This window comes from Rhineura floridana, chromosome 2, assembly GCF_030035675.1.
Source record: "Rhineura floridana isolate rRhiFlo1 chromosome 2, rRhiFlo1.hap2, whole genome shotgun sequence".
Classification (NCBI taxonomy): Eukaryota; Metazoa; Chordata; class Lepidosauria; order Squamata; family Rhineuridae; genus Rhineura; species Rhineura floridana.
Genome location: NC_084481.1, coordinates 27,665,054 through 27,678,543, shown reverse-complemented (window position 1 = coordinate 27,678,543; position 13,490 = coordinate 27,665,054).

Below are 13,490 nucleotides of genomic sequence, written 5' to 3'. Positions count from 1 at the left end.
ATTATACTTTAATAATAATAATGTGTTAGTTGGGTTGTGAAGCCTCCCATTGGACTGCCATTGGCTGAAGTGTTCTGGTGTCACAAAGGAAGGATGGCAAGGACCCCAGTAAGGAGTTAGCTACTGAAAGAAGGGGGCCTTATATAAAAGGGAGGAAGGGCGGGATATAAATCAAATAATAAATAAATAAAGTAGTGGAGGAGCCAGGAGACTGAAAGAAGCATTTAGAGGATGAAGAGAGAATCATCCTAACCTAAAGGGATGTTGAAAAAAGGTTATTCTATATTACTATAATTAGAACAAAGAAAATAACAAACTTTAATGGTTAAGGGTACAATCTTGAGCCAGATAAACTTTCCTGGGAGCAAAACCCATTGGGTACAATGGGACCTACCTCTGAGCAAAGTTGCATAGGAATGCACTGAAAGTGAAATTTGGGCCTAGGCTTCAGAATTTGGAGCTTGTGTACGTGTAGGATTGTTGGGAGATGTCTGGTTTTATGTGCTTTTGCGGGTGTGTGCTACATTGCCTATTATTTATTTATTATTAAATTTACACCTCACCCTCCCAAAGGGAACAAATAATGTTATTTGTTACAGGTACTTTTAACAGGATTGTAACATTCAGTTTTGATTTTCCCGAATCACTTTGAGGACTGGTGAACTCTTGTGAAATGGAAAGTTTGCTCACTACTTTCAGTATTTCATTTGCTCTGTCTAAAGGTACTGCATTACTATTTCTAGAGCAACACAGCTTCCTTCATTAAAAAAATCTGCTTGCAATGCTGAGCTTTGTGGCAGAGGAGATTCAATGCATCTGTAAAGCAGAGAATCTACAATCCTATACCCATTTATCCAAAATCTGCTTCCATTCAGTTTTTTCCTATTGATTCTAATCCTTCCCTCCAGCCACCTGTTGGGTATGCTTTCAATTGGATTCCTGCATTGAGCAGGGGGTTGGACTTTATGGCTTTATAGGGCCCTACCTACTCTACTCTTCTATGATACTATGCCCTCTGGAGCCCTCTGGAGCAACAAAGAACAAGTCTCCCCCCTATGTAATAGCCATTCAGATATTTGTAGACTGCTATCAGGTCCCTTCCTTAATCTTTTCTTCTCCACTCTAACTCTTTCCATTGTTCCTCACTGGAGTTGGTTTCCAGACTCCTTGCCATCCTGGTCATCTCCTCTGGATATGGTTCAGTGTACATCCTTCTTAAAACATGACACCCAGAAATAGGACACAATACTCCAGATGTGGACTACAGCACAGACCACAGTGGAACAATATTTTTTGTGATCTGGACACTATGCTCCTGCTAATGCAGCTTTATTATGCTACTGGCTCTATTCATGATCAACTAAGACATCAAGATCCTTTCACACGTACTACTGCCTTCACATGGGACTGACTTCTGAGGAGACATGTATAGAATTGCTCTGTTAGTGACTATGAGCACCAAACATGGGGTATTAATCCAAATCAATGTGGTGTGGCTAGAACCTTAAAAATATAGATTTTGAATTTGCTTGATTCAACTGAATTAAACTGTCAACATTGTGAGCATTCTAAAATGTTAGAAAGTGTAGTGTATGGGTCCTTCAGGCTTGCTATACCAGGAACTGCTGAGTCAGCCCCAAGGTGTGGTAGTTTCAGTTCCAGGCCTGCCTTACAAGCAGCACCATGCCGTGGGCCTTGTTCTCTGTATATAATTAGTCATAGTAAAGTTCTTGTTATTGTTTAGAACCTCTGTTTGGCCTCTTCCTTCCTAATACTTTTCACTGGCGACGAGGATGGGATTCTGTGAGACACACAGACTGTTTTGTTCATGCATTAGAAGCTGAAAGGGAGAGAACATTTATCCTTAGACTGGATTAGGACATCAGCTTGAGCCTTGTGGAAACCACTGCAAAGCACTCCAGGTCAGTGTGTATTTTGTGGAATATGGGCACCCAAGGGCATCTTGAAGAATTTAACCCTGCATGTCCCAGCAAGTGGGAAAGTTATGCAGCCGGGCTGGAGTTTTACTTGGCAGCAAATGGCATTACAGAGTCAGAGAAGAAGCATGCTGTGTTACTCAGTGTCTGTGGGCCGGACACTTTTGACCTAGCCCAGCCTCTCCTAGCACCAGCAAAACTTGCTAATACATTTTATGAGAATATCCTGAATGCTTTACAAGGAAATTTCTCTCCAGAACTGTCTGAAATAGCACGACATAATTCTTTTTACAAACGAAATCAGGGCCCAACAGAGAGTTTATCACTGTATGTTGCTGAACTTAGACGCATGGTGAAACACTGCAATTTCCCAAACCTTGAGGAGATGCTGCGTGATCGCCTGGTCTGTGGGTTGCATGATGAGGGCCTGCAAAAGCATCTGTTTGCAAAAGGACAGCTCACGTTCAAGACTGCATTAGAGGAAGCTCTGGCTACAGAACCACCAGCAGCAAGCACCCGAGAATTATGCTTGGCAAGAAACTCACCCTGTTCAGAAACCCAGCTGGCTAAAGATTAAATCAACAACTTCTAGAGATCCACAGGCTGCAGCGCAAATGCTCATCAACCAGAGTAGGTGCTACAGGACCACCGAGATCCAGACAAGTTTCTCCAGTGAAATGTAAGAGCTATGGCAGATCCCATGAACGGCGTGCCTGCTGTTTCAGAGATGCACAGTGTCAATATTGTCAAAAGGTGGGTATTTTGAGCGAGTATGCCAAGCCAAAGTGTAAGCAGCTGCCCCCAGAAGTGCGGTAGAAGGGAAAATCCCATCAAGGACACAAAGCAGTACCACACACACTGTACAGACGTTTTCCACATATGACAACGCAGAAGATGTGATTAACCACATCAAGCCAGGGTTGCAGTACTCTGCCGATGTGAGGAAGGTGAAGGTGACAGTCGCTATCCAGGGCACTCCATGCATCATGGAAGTTGATTCGGGCTCAGGTTATACTATCATCTCATCGGAAATCTACCAGCAAATATTTTCTAGTGGGGGCCCACAAATTGTCCCTTTCCACTCCAAACTTACTGATTACCAGGAAAATCAGGTTCCAATAAATGGCATCTGTGAAGTTGAGGTGCATTACCAAACTTTCCATGGAACTTTACAGTTATTGGTTGCTCAAGGGCATCGCACCAGTCTCCTTGGCTTAGACTGGTTTGAGCCATTGGGCATTGCTCTCATGGGGGTCCACCAGATTGGTGAATCATTATGTGATTGCATCCTAAATGATTTCAAAGCTGTTTTTGATAAAGGTCTTGGGAAATATAAGGGGCCTCCTATTCAGTTGTTCTTGGATCTTACTGTGGCCCCCATCCGTATGAAACCACGTCGTGTTCTGTTTGCACTGCAAGCAAAGATAGATGCTGAACTTGATCGCCTCATAGAGCAAGGCATCTTGGAGCCAGTGACACATCCTACATGGGAGACACCCACTGCCACTCCATTGAAGGCCAATGGTGACATCCGCATTTGTGGTGACTACAAGTGCACTATCAATAAAGCCCTGCATCAGCATCCATATACAATCCCAGTGGTGAGTCATCTTTTGGCATCACTTTCACAAGGAAAAGTTTTTGCGAAGTTTGACCTTGCCCAGGCCTATCAGCAACTGTCTGTGGATGCTACTGCCAATGCTCAGACTATCACCACTCATCGTGGAGCATTCAGAGTAAAATGCCTCCAGTTTGGTGTTTCTGTGGCCCCTGGAATTTTTCAGAGCTTAATGGAGGACATTCTCAAAGGAGTACCAAGTGCCATACCGTATTTTGATGATGTCTTGGTTGCTGGCAACTCCATTGCTGAACTTGCCTCACGGGTGTGGGATGTACTGCACTGTTTTGCTGTTGCTGGTCTCCAGGTCAAGCATGAGAAATGTGTATTTGGTGTTTCCCAAATTGAATTCCTTGGCTACAGTATTGATGCCACTGGCATTCGGCCTACCCTGGAAAAATGTAAAGCAATTCATGAAGCTCCAGTGCACCCCGTAATAAACAGGAACTCCAAGCCTTCTTGGGACTTCTATCATGCCTTCTGAAACATAAGGCTACAGTGGCAGAACCATTGTATCGCCTTCTTGACAAGCATGCTGCATGGCAGTGGACCAGCATCAACCAGAGCCAAATGGGGAACTAGGGAATGCACTTTCAACTTCAATGCAAAATTGTAATCAATCGACCCGCACCAGGGCTTGTCCCAGGTATCTTCAGGACTATGAGATCTAGGGGGAAGTGGTGTAGTGTATTGGCCCTCCAGGCTTGCCATACCAGGAACTGCTGAGTCAGCCCCAGGCTGTGGCAATTTCAGTTCCAGGCCTGCCTTACAAGCAACACCATGCTGTGGGCCTTGTTCTCTGTATATAATTAGTTATAGTAAAGTTATTGTTATAGTTTAGATCCTCTGTGCGGCCTCTTCCTTCATGATACTTTTCAGAAAGCACATACATAATTTACATTTAATCAGGATTACACCATCAATAAGTTTCCAATGTTGATGATCATAGCATACCTCTGCCTCTACCTATATGTTTACACACATTTATAGTGTATGCTCTTTTGCTGCACAGATCATGTGTTGCTCTTTATAATAAAATAATTATGTGGCATTGTCAATTATTAATCAGGAGAGGCCTGACTATTTCTCCTTCTTATAACTGGGCCAATGTCATAAACATTCAGTCATCACCAGAGTTCTCATGCTTAGGAATAGTTTGAAAGATTAGAATCTTGTTCAAACATGGGTAAATGACCTTAGACTGCGATGGAACATTGTGTGATGCTGCTCGTAGCATGCTGTCAAAAATCAGAAACGGGAGATAAAATTTCCCCTACACTGAAGAAACAAATACCTTTCAGTGCATTTATTAGTCATGGGTGGTTTTTTAAAAAATGCACCATAGCCGTCAAAACAAAAATGGATACCAGAAGAAAAACCAAGTTCCATATTCAAAACTCAAGAATTGTTAAAGGGCATACAGTTTTGTTGATTCGTATAGCTATTCTCCTGTGTTGCTCACACAAGCAATTTTATCAGACATCTCTTGATACTCAGTGCATTTCTAAAAGCTCAACATTCTGGAGTCATAAGACCATTGTTTAATACCTGGGAGGTGAAATCCAAGAAGAGAAGGTCAGCCTCACAAACATCAGTAGCTATTTAACATCCTCTATCTGTCGAACTTGCCAAAGGGCTCTTGCGGGTAGATATTAGGAACTGTCTTGTACTGGTCCATTAAATCCAATGCTCTCTGTTCTGATAGGCACCCATTGTAGGATTTCAGACAGCGGTCTTTACCAGTTCCACTTCTATCCATGACTAAATCCTGGTCTTTGCCCATTGAAATTAGATGTTAACTGATCTCCCTACTTCCCATGAGGATCAATGCACTACATTTCAGGTAGTTCTATGTGCTGTTATGCTTTGTTCCAAGCCCTGAGAGCTTGATTCATTAACACCACTGGCATATAGAAGTATGTGTCTGGATTTGAATGTCAGAGGTAGCCAACATAGTGACCTCCAGATGTTTTGGACTCCAGTTCCCATCAGCCTGAGCCAGCATGGCCATTGGTCAAGGATGATGGCAGCTATAGTTCAAAATTGTGGTGGGTGGTCTCTATTGCCAGGGCCCTGCTTCTGTTTGTTCCTCACCTGAGCAGAAGCCAGCCATTTTGGTTTTGGTGGCCCAAATGATACAGGCATGCCTATTTCCACTGACAGCTGAAGGCATGGTCAAATTTCAACAACCCAGTTTGGAGGAACTGTTCTCTCAAGATGGTCACACAGTACATGAGGGATTACCTTGGATATTGTGGGTGATATCCAATGTTAGTTATATTTGACCACTTAAATCAATGGACAAGTCCATTTATTTCAGTAGGTTTCCTCTAAGTATGACAGCTTGCTATCACCCTGTAATCCAGGGGTTCTTAAACTAGGGTCCATGTATTGGCTTCAGAGGGTCTGAGAATCAGGCACCAAAAATCAATTTCCAATGAAATAAAATGTTATTTGTTTATGGGGATCCATAGATTTGAACAGATTCTCAAATGGGTCCATGACCCAAAAAAGGTTAAGAATGTTGTAGTAGTTAGAGTGTTGTGCTAGGACCTGGGAGACCAGGATTTGAATCTTTACTCATCCATGAAGCTCACTGGGTGACCTTGGGCCAATCACAGCCTAACCTACCTCACAGGTTTGTGGAGATTAAATGATGAGGGGGAGAACTCTGCACGCCACCTTGAGCTCTTTGGAGAAAAACTGAGATATAACAACAACAACAACAACAACAACAATGAGGTCTTGCGCAAGACCTCTTAATCACTCTTGTGCAAGTCTTATACAAGTAAGGTAAATAATACTCTTATGAAAGATCTCAGTATTTTTTAAAAATGGAAATAGATATTCCCTCCCCCTGCCAATACACAAATCTCCATTTTGCCCATTATGGAACATAATGATTAAGGGTAGTAATGTTTGCAGTTTGCTCTTGTGCTCTTACCCAGTTCCTCGGATTTTTTTGAAATGTGTGTGTGCAGAAATACCTGTGTGCATGCTTAGAATGGGAAAATGTAGTGGATGATGGGGGAGGAGTGACTGAGAGGAGGGGGGAGGCTTGTGACAGGGCGGACAGGTAGTGGTGTTTTCCCAGCAGTGGCAGCTCTGCCAACTTAAAGCTCCTCCAACCTTGCCACTGTTGCTTCTTTCCACTCCATCTCTCTCCCAGAAAGTGCAGCACCACCACTGCCAAGAGGACACCACTGCCAAAACACGCACACACACTCCTGAGCCATCAGTAGAGGAGAGGGACAAAAAAACCCACAGAACTGATTTATTTCATCAAGCTCTGCCCACTGATGTGAATGACAAACAGTGAAATAGAAAGGATATCCATGACTGAAAAAACAGGAATGTGTGGACAGTACACTACTATGCCAAATGCACCCAGAAAAAATATCTTTACACCCTGTTTGCAATGTAAGGCTCCTGCCTGAAAGCATTCTCAGTGTGAGGCAAGTCAATATATGCTCATCACATTTTTAAAATGTTTTCTACCCCCTAATAATTGGAGAGCTCACCCAACATTGAAAATAATGAAATTTTAATCAGCGAAAGCAGAAAAAGGTTTTTAATAAACTTTCCATTTCTTTTCAGCAGTTACCCTTACCATAAGAAAAGATGTGGACTTTAATCTCAATAACATTACCTTTGTGGATGGTCCAGCAGATCTCTGACTGGTCACCATATTTGGGATAGAGAAAACATTTTCTTCCACGTTCAATTGGCTGGTCACTGTGTTCTGCCTTCGCTCCTAGTGTGGTCTGACAATTAGAATCTAATTTTTTTTGGTAGGTATGTGCCCCCTATCCTTACAACAGTGCACCTAGTTTCTGCTCTGGTGCTATGCGTTGCATAAACCAATTCTCACAGAAACCAAACATTAGTCATATTCAGAACAGACTCACTGAAATCTATTGACTTATTTCCTACTGATTTCAATGGGTCTACTCTGAGTATGACTTAGTTGGCCATTGCCCATTGATAAGGCTGGCATACGTGTGGTTCTGCATTGTACTAAGGAGATGGATCCAATGGCCTTCTCGTCCTTTTGCAAGTCTGTGTATCTCTATAATTCAAAATCCCATTGTTTTACCTGTCCAACACATCCATAAAAAAGTAAAGGTGTTGCCGCACTTATAGTGCGAGTCGTTTCTGACTCTTAGGGTGATGTCTTGCAATGTTTACTAGGCAGACCGTATATATGGGGTGGGATTGCCAGTTCCTTCCCCGGCCTTTCTTTACCCCCCAGCATATGCCGGGTACTCATCACATCCATACTGGTGCATTAATTAATTGCCTTTTTGGCACTTTATAAGTCCTTTGTCTGCTTCAGTGGGACTCTGTAACCAGCTATTTAATAAAATGGATGAGTCGGATTTGGAGATTATGGCAGAAGCTTTGCTGAACTGTGACTACTTTTGTTTTATTCTGTAGACAAACTACTCTAGTTTCTTCAGTGGCTAGGAAGATTGGTTAGTTGCAGCCACCACAATCAGCTGGTGGAAATAGTGGGATAATAGATCTGTCCCTAAATCACCATGCACTTCCTTTGCAGAAAACAAATATCTGTAGCCCAATTGTTGTTAGCTGGACTACTATCATGGGTATTACTTACAGCACTGATAAGAGATGGCAGGAAAAATGGGCAGAAATGAAAATGAATGTATGTACCATCAGATGGAAACAGGGCAGAAAACAGAACTTGCTGGGAGTGCCAGTAAAATTTCAGTATATCAGAAGGACTCTTCTGAGGGCCAGGTAGAGAGGCCCACAGGGACACTTTTGGCCCCTGGCCCTGAGGTTCCCCACCTCTGATCTAGAGGGCCATAGATTCCCCAGCTTTGCCTTATGTCAAACGTACTCGCTAATGTACTCTTCCTTAATTAGTTTTTGCATATGGTCATAAGCGGAATATGTATCTCCTAACTAAATGTTTTTATGATGTGGTAGCAGCAGCATAACTAAGGCATGGTGAGAGCTTTGAAAAGAGGAGGTGAAACATCACTTGTAAGGCCTTGTCCACATATGCAGCTTGTGGCAGTTTAGCTGCTTCTAGACCAATGTTAGCTAACCAGGTGCAATCTCCTTGTGTATATACACACATAAATCAGTCTAGGAGTGCTATATATCAGTGTAGGTCAAGTTGATAAGATAATTATATCAATGTTAAACAAGAACTTTTCCAAATGATTGGACTGTGTGACCGTCACATGCGGAGGTCTGTTGATACAAGAGTTACACCATCACCACCATTTTATACTTTTTCAAAGAGAACTCGTTGGATAGGATGTGGTTGGGATTACGGGGTGGTTTTTTCTTCTTCCCCCATATCTGTTGCTGACAGAAGTTAATATTTTTTGGAGTTTTGCAATATTGGTAGTAATAGCATAAGCACACTTAAGGTGCTTCCAAAAATTGTGACTTCTTTCTATGTAAGATACTAATCTTAATGTCATGCTGGCTCCCTGTGCCACCATGGGTACAGATCAGAGATGGGAGTGACAGGCAGTTTCAGCTGGGACATGCACATCATAGCCCATATTTCTTCCTGTCTGGATAATCAGGTGACACCAGAGGACCAATCCGGTATCACTGCCTGATATAAAACTCTTAGGTGTGCTGCCTCTCCTAAATCTGGATAATTTTGTGGTGAAGAGGACCAGTCTGCCAGCCTGCCAGCCAGAGATAGTTGCCTGCTCTTGAGCCAGAGCACTATAGATATAACTGGTGGTTGTAGTGGCTGCAAGAAGATGAGTGCATTGTTTAACTTTGCATGACATAGGTATCTTAGGCTACAGGCCTTTGCACACTTACATGAGAGTAAGGCCCACTTAACACAATGGGTTTTACTTCTGAGTAAATATGCATGCACTCTGCTGTTAAGGTTCTCATTTTATTAACTTTGTTCTGACATTTCAATGAACAATAGCTTATATGGGCTTTTTTCTATTAATCATATTATTCAGCATCAGCTCTATATTTTTCTTCCTGAGTTTACAACAAAAATCATATTTGACTAACAAAATGTGGCATGTTTTCATATAGCTCATTCAATTACTGCAGCTACTATGAATGGCAAAGTCTGCATCAAGTTAAATCAATTTCCCATTCTTATTTACAAATGAGAAGCCCAGTTCAAGGTCCTTGTAATATTTTACAAAGTCCTGAACAATTTAAGTACAGGGTACCTTAGGGACCCCCTGAACCCTTATAACCCAGCTCAATCAGATCATCTGCAGGAGCATCATTGGTTGTCCGCCGAGTTGGTGAGGCTAATTTAACAAGAAGAAGACATCAAGTCTCTAGTGTCATCAGCCCAGTCCTGTAGAATGCTCTGCCAATAGAAATTCAGCAGCCACCATCTGTTCTGACTTTTAAATGCCTGATGAATTTTTTTCTGTCACCAGGCTTATGCAGGCAATTGAGAAGATATCTTTTTGCAGTAGTTATTTAATGAATTCTGATTTTAAATTTTATATGATTTTATCTTATATTTATGTGTTGTACACCACTCTTTTTTTAATGAAAAGTGATATATAAAGATTTTTATAAACAAATGAATGAATAAATACACAAGACCACAAAGAAAAAGAAATTGCAGCGATTCTCTCTTATGTTCAGATGCTGTTGGGTCTTTGAGGGACTGATGGCTACATTGAAATAACACTCACTTGAAGGCAGGCCAAATCTTATTCATGGAATTTGATCCAGTGACATTTTATTCCTTTTTCCAAAAAAAGGTCAGAGCAAATATGCCTGGAGATTACTAAAACCTTTCCCTGGAATTCTCAATATTTTCTTATTATTTCTTCTCTTTTTGCTTTTTCTCTTTTCCCCCTCCTCCCTTTACTTCTTTTATTTGTCTCTTCTCCTCCTTTCTTCCTTTTCTTCTCTGCTTCTGCTTGTTACCACCATCACCTGGTAAAAGGAAACTGTAACATTCCTCTGGGCACTGAGAAATTTACAAATTGATGTAATCTTGAAGACCCAGGATGGGAGCCTACAAAGGAGATGAGAGGGGGGTCTATTTGCAGATTGCATAACTGCATAACTTGGCTGGCAGGCAAAAGAGAAGGGCATGCACTGTAATTCCAGTGTCAGGACTTTGGGCAGTTCTCCTAGGTCAAAGGCCAAGTAACCTGGAATTTTGTTGATGCAGTACTGTACTAGATCCTGTCTTCTTGGAAGACACCAGCTCTTAGTCGTGCTCTTTTTCTGAGACATGCTGAATTGACAGTGGTATATCCCCTGCTGCCTCTGAAACTAATATGGTGATGAAGAATTGAATTGTTGGAGGATAGTTTGGAAAGGAATTCTTTGTATCCAAGCAGGGTTGGCAAAACATGCTTGAAAGGAGGGAACAGAGGAGACATGGCCCCTTATGGTACTCTGTGGATATTTTTGCAAGAGATTTTTTCTCAGTGTTTGCTTCTCAAGGTGGTAAGAGAGAGCCCCTTTCTCAAGGTTCCCCTTTCTCATGGTTCTTATGCAGGATATAAAATGATATTATAGAGTTGGAAAAGGTTCAGAAGAGGGCAACCAGAATGATCAAGGGGTTGGAGCAACTCCCTTACGAGGAAAGGTTGCAGCATTTGGGGCTTTTTAGTTTAGAGAAAAGGCGGGTCAGAGGAGACATGATAGAAGTGTATAAAATTATGCATGGCATTGAGAAAGTGGATAGAGAAAAGTTTTTCTCCCTCTCTCATAATACTAGAACTCGTGGACATTCAAAGAAGCTGAATGTTGGAAGATTCAGGACAGACAAAAGGAAGTACTTCTTTACTCAGCGCATAGTTAAACTATGGAATTTGCTCCCACAAGACACAGTAATGGCCACCAGCTTGGATGGCTTTAAAATATAAGTCAAATTCATGGAGGACAGGGCTATCAATGGCTACTAGCCATGATGGCTGTGCTCTGCCACCCTAGTCAGAGGCAGCATGCTTCTGAAAACCAGTTGCCGGAAGCCTCAAGAGGGGAGAGTGTTCTTGCACTCAGGTCCTGCTTGCAGGCTTCCCCCAGGCACCTGATTGGCCACTGTGAGAACAGGATGCTGGACTAGATGGGCCACTGGCCTGATCCAGCAGGCTCTTCTTATGTTCTTATGTGTCTGAGTCCTGGGACATTACAGTAGGCATAGATGCTCTTGAAGAACAGTCCAGAGGCTGGAGGTAGTGAGGAATGCTGCAGCTTGAACTCAGATGGGAGGATATCACATCAACACCATACATTGTGCATTTGTGCTGGTCTCCATAGATTTCAGAGTCAACTCCCAATGCTGTTTTTTATGTATAATGCCCTAAATGGCTTTAAGGATGCCTCCGTTTCTATGTCCCATTGCACTACAAAATTATTTTCTGAGAATATTATTTTAACAGTGCAAAATGCAAGCCTCATGTTGCACAGAAATTTGAAACTTGCGCTCTGCATTTTGAATACGAACGCACTCCTGCTGGGAGGTGAGGATAGTCAGCAACATTTTGTTGCAGGTCTAACTTGGATATACTAATAGACAAACTTGGGCAGTTGAGTGATTGTCAGTTTAAAGCAAAATGGAGCTGCTTCCTTGGGGCACTCCTTAAAGTATGCTGAAGTAGGTGAGATTCTAAATGAAAAGAAAGAATAAATAATACAACCCCAAAACAACTCAAGGAGGCCTGAGCATGTTCAGTAATCTCCAGGAGCCATGGAATGTTAAGTGCCAGTTGGAAAAGAAAAAAAGAAAGTAGGGAAGGGAATAGGCCTGCTTGAGCCTCTTGCAGCTTACAACATCCTGGAAGAGGGCATGATTGGCTGACTGGCTGGCTGGGACCCTGAACAGAAACACTCCTACAGAAGGTGAGGATGTACTGCAACGTTTTGTTGTATGTCTCTATTGTAGTAATAAGAGTATTCTTAATGGAAACAAGACACTGTGCAATGTAAAATATACTGACCTAACAACAATAAAACTCTTTCCACAGGCTTACAATCTAAATAAACGGAACACACAAGGAAAAGGAAAGTGGAAGGGTATAAGGAGAGACAATGGAGGAAGGGATATTAAGTTAACATATCCCTGCTAATTAGAAAAGGTGCATGAAAATAGATACCTGGGAGGGACTGTGTCATACAAATATCTGGAGGCAATGGATTCTGATGATAAGATGCTGCCAAAGAAATTGGAGAGAGACGTGAGACAGCAGATGCCTCATTCGTCTAACTTGTGATATTGGTACTAGAGGAATGCAGAACTCTAGAAGGGAGTATAAAGCAATATTTAACGAAGCACGAGAGGGCAAGCATTCAAGATAAGAAAAAAATTAAATTAAGCTGATCAGGGAAAGAATGCTAGTTCAAAGAGAAAAGAGGAGAAACATAGTCATGTCTATGGGCAAAGGATAGGAGTCAAACTACAGAGTGGATACTAGTGATTTTGGATGGAATAAAGGAAGACCACAAGCAGAGCATGAAGATAAGCATAGATAATAGAACATCAGTGGCTATCAGTGGCTACTAACCATGATGGCTATAGTCTAATTCCACTGTCAGAGGCAGTCTGACTCTGAATTGCAGGTGGAGAGATTCCTGTTGCCCTGAGATCCTGATTGGCCCATAGGCATCTGATTGGCCCCTGTGAGAACAGGATGCTGGGCTGAATAAGCTCTTGGCTTGATCTAGCAAGGCTCTTTTTATGTTCTTATTGTCAACAAGAGTTTAAGCATTATCTTCAGAAAATCATGTATTTTCTCAAAATTAATAGGCTGATAATGGCATGCTTTAAAATGTGCCTGAAGATGCAATGAAAAACACAAATGGTGGAATTCAATGCAGTGCTAACTCTCTTGTTCCCTCAGCGCAAGGATTTCTCCTTGTGCATTAGAATGTCTTCCCTCTCTCTTCCCCTGTGCCTCCCCAAATCTGTTCTAGGTGTTCCCCCAACCCTCTGAAAC